The sequence below is a fragment of the Mustelus asterias genome, chromosome 7 (assembly GCF_964213995.1).
Source record: "Mustelus asterias chromosome 7, sMusAst1.hap1.1, whole genome shotgun sequence".
Taxonomy (NCBI): domain Eukaryota; kingdom Metazoa; phylum Chordata; class Chondrichthyes; order Carcharhiniformes; family Triakidae; genus Mustelus; species Mustelus asterias.
Window position 1 is genome coordinate 122,433,722 of NC_135807.1, and position 4,491 is coordinate 122,438,212.

Genomic DNA, 4,491 nt, shown 5'->3' on the forward strand with positions numbered 1-4,491 from the left:
GGTGGGTGGAGCGGGCTGTTCGGGAGGGCGGATTTTTTTTTTCCGCGCTGTGGGTGGGTGGAGCGGGCGGGCGGATTTTTTTTAATTTTCCACGCTGTAGTGGGTGGAGCGGGCGGGCGGATTTTTTTTTCCCCCCTCTCAGCTGAGCGGCTTCTCCGGCGCGACGGGGTTTCCTCCAATGAGCTGCAGGGCGAGATGACGTCAGGCGCTGCCAGGGGCAACGGCGGCCTGATTGACGTGTTAAATCGATTATGTGTATTAGAGGAAGGGAAAAGGCGCTCTTTCCTTTATCTCGCTGGGTTGCTGAGCTAACCCTTCCATCTCTCCCTCCCAGACACTGGCCAAGCCTTCCTAACCACAAATTAATACCCCCCCCCAACATCTCTGCCCCCCTCCCCAAACATCTCTGCCTCTCTCTGTCCCTGGGCTGGGAATGTTGCCAAGGGATATTGCTTTTCTCTCTCTCCTCATTTTGCGCAATGCTACACGTGTGTGCAGCAAGGGAGCAATGAGGGCACTTAACACACCCAGCAGCAAACCAGCTCAGCACAAAACAATGCTAGAAGAAGGGGAGGGGGGAGGTTGTTCAGGACGACAGTCGCAGTCCCAGCCCCCCTCCCCAATGCACCACAATCTCGCCTCCCCTTCCACCTTTCTGTCTGTCAAGCACGCCGGAGAATCGTGCATAATTTAGCGAGTGAATGCTAGTTGGACACCGTGTGCAGGTGCCAGCACCCCCTCCCCTCCCCTCCCCTAATCCAATTCCCTCCTCTATCAGTGCTTGTGCCCTACAAACATTTTCCTTCTTTATCTGAACAACCCCCTCCCCTCCCCTCCCCTCCCCTCACCCGCCCCTTCAATGTCAAAACTGACTCAGCTCAATTAACCACTCGTGATATTGCATTCCACACACTAATAATCCTGTGCACGACACTTTTCAAGTTTCTGATCTTAATGTCTTTTTTTGTTCCTTGTTATCGATTCGCAGACCAGCAGAAATGATCCGTCATCGTTTTGTCCTTTTGACAATCTACCACGGTTATCCTTAACTTTCTCTCCTGCAGCAAACGCAACCCTTGTTTTTTCGTGTTCTTTGTGTCAACTATAATCTCTCATCCTGCTATCCTAGTAAATTTACAACATGGTGTCTAAAACATAACACAATATTCCCACTGTGATCTTCCCATTGCTTGGTGCAGATATAATACCTATATATATAAAAGCCAGTATGTCGTTTGTATTTTTGAAATTGATTTTTCCATCTGCAGTGCTGCTTTTAAAGAATTGTGCATCAGCATTTCTGAATCATCCTCTTCCCCACTCCCAGGCCACTGAGGACTTGACTGTTTCAGTGTATATTTCCACTTTTGCTTGGTGTAACTTGCTCTCTTAACAAAAATAATGCATTGTCTTTTGGTTGTCACTTGCTTTTTTTAAACAGGCTGGGAACTAAAGTTTGTCTTGTAGAAACAGAAAATGCTGGAAATACTCAGCAGGTCAGACAGTGTCTGTGGAGAGAAAGAAAGTTAACGTTTCAGTTCGTGTTGACTGTTTCGCAGGAAACTCTTATTTCAGTCAGACACCTGAAATTAAAATATACACTTATCTCTCTCTCTCCCCCCCCCCTCACTCCTTAACCACTTATTTGAAGCATATTAACACCACACAGGAAGGAAAGAACACTCGTGTATATAGTATCCTGTCCTTGTGATGTCCTAAATTGCTGCACAGCCAATAACATACTTTTGAAATGTAGTTACTGTTATAAGGTAGACAAACACAACAGCCTGATTTCACAAATGGAATGAAATAAATGACCAGATAACTTGTTTCAGCAGTGTGCTTCAGGGGTAAGTATTGGGCAGAAAATCATCTTGCCCTTCTGTAATCCTGTGGTGGGCGGTGGAGACGTCTATATTTGCTGCTGATCTGACATTTGCAAGTTTCCCTACAGCATTCTCACTGAAATATACAACTGGAAAATGACATGGTAATAGAATCATGGAATCCCTACAGCGCAGAAAGAGGCCGTTTGGCCCATCGAGTCCACATCCATCCCTGTAACCCCACATATTTACCCCACTAATATCCCTAACCTATACATCTTGGGACACCAGGGGGCAATTTAACATGGCTAATCCACCTAACCTTCACATCTTTGGTCAGTGGGAGGAAACTGGAGCACCCGGAAGAAACTCATGCAGCCACAGGGAGAACATGCAAATTTCACACAGTCATCCAAGGCTGGGACCAAGATTGGGTCCCGAGGCACTGTGAGGCAGCAGTGCTAATCACTGTGCCACTGCAATGGTCAATTGCACTATTGGATAGTACACATGCCCATATTGCTGGGCTCCACACATTGCTTTTGGGTTGTTGTCTTTAACAAAACTAAAATGAAGGCTGAGAATTACAAGGTTGCTTTATTTTAATCTATAGTGGTCAATCCTGTTACTTTTTCCTAGTTTCATGCTACTCTTGTCTAACACCTCCTTCACCAACCCCAGCCCCACACACCCACCCCCCAAAAAAAAATCACCATTGTCACCCCAGACATTTCCTAGTCCTGCTTACTTTTCTGAGCTGATCCCATTATTTTCTCAAACTCTTCAAAGGCAAAACACCATTTCTGAATCAATCTGAAAACACAATTATCTCAAAGTTACAAATTCATATCTTTTGTGCACACATTCATTTTAAAAATATGCATTCATGACAGGTTGCATGCTGTTGATTTGGGTGTTATGCAGGAAATCATATTAATTTGAAACATTTTATTGGAAGATCCATTTTGACTTCCAGTATCCCAGTTTCTCACTGTCTCAATCACTGGGACATCATAACCAAGACCACCTTCATCCTCACTAATCATCTACACAATCAAGTAGTTTCTGGATAGTGATCCTCTTGAATGAATGTAGGATTTGCATTACAACTTGTTTTATCTTCTATCTATGTTATGAACAATTGTGCAAAGCATCTGCTTTCCTGCTCTATTCTTTCATGAGATGTGGACATCGCTGGCAAGGCCAACAAGGACAGCACGGTGGCACAGTGGTTAGCACTTATGCCTCACAGCGCCATGGATCCAGGTTCAATTCCTGGCTTGGGTCACTGTGTGGAGTTTGCATGTTCCCCTGTGTCTGCGTGAGTTTCCTCCAGGTGCTCCGGTTTTCTCCCACACTCTGAAAGACGTGCTGGTAGGTGGTCATGCTAAATTCTCCCTCAGTGAACCTGAAGAAACACAGGAGTGTGGTGACTAGGGGATTTGCTGCTGTTAATGTAAGCCCACGTGTAACACTAATAAATAAAATATTTGTTGCCCATCCCCAATTTCCCTTCAACTGAGTGGTTTACTAGTCATATCAGAGGGCAGTTATTGCTGTGGTTCTGGAGTAACATGTAGGCTGGACAAGAACAACAAATGTGTTTTAATGACGCTGATAGTTTCATGGTCTAAGATGAATTCCAGATTTATTTCATTATTGGAATTAAATTCCAGCAGCTGCCATGGTAGGATTTGAACCCAAGTCCCCAGAGTATCAGCCTCAGTCAATGGACTACTAATCCAGTGACATTACAGTACAACTATATCACCATATTATAGAGGCAGTGACTAACTAACCCTGGGCTACAACCCGATAGGCAGTGGTTACGCTTAGTTCAGTATTCATTTTTCACGTATGAGTTCAGAATAAAATTGTGTTGGCAACAATTTTAAACATGGGGGCATCTTAGCTGAGCCTAAATGATCCCGTTCTTGCCAAGCATCAATAGATGTGCTCGTTGAATAAGATTTAATGTATCGAAATCGCAGCAAACCCAAGTTGATTTTCTTCTTCCAGGAATGCTGAGACAAGCTACATTGTCAGCACTGCTTCTTTGGCTAAAATCAGCTAACTCAGCATAGATTACAGATTGAATTTGGGAGAAATCTGATTTATAATTATAGACATATGGTTGATCATAGAATTTAAGAGCGGCAGGAAACACTCCACAAAAGCAGAAATGAAAAGTTTAACTGTCTTCTTCCAATTATATGGATAGAATGAGTCCCATTGCTTGAGACAAAATATGATAGAAATGAGTAAAGCTTTCAATGCTGGGCTGGTTGAAATTATTACAAATGAGACTGAGTTTTTTGTTGGATAAGTATAGCAAGGCACAAGGGGCAAAGACACATAAATACAATTGTTGAGGCATGGATCAACCACGATTTAAATGAATGATGGAGCAGGTTTGAAGGGGTGAACAACCTTCTTCAGTTTCTAAGTTCTTACATTCTGTGCTTTTTTTCAAAAATATTCCCCTCCTCATTTCAAAAATGTGCTTTGGTATGCCATTTCTAATATAGCAAACACCCCAAGTGCCTAAAAGAAATGTAAAGAAAAGGGATGCCAAGCCAAAGGAGAAATTAGGATAGGTTACCAAAACTTGGCAAAGAAGTTGAAGTTAAGGAGAGTGAGGTGGAGAGGTGAAGGGTTTTAAGAG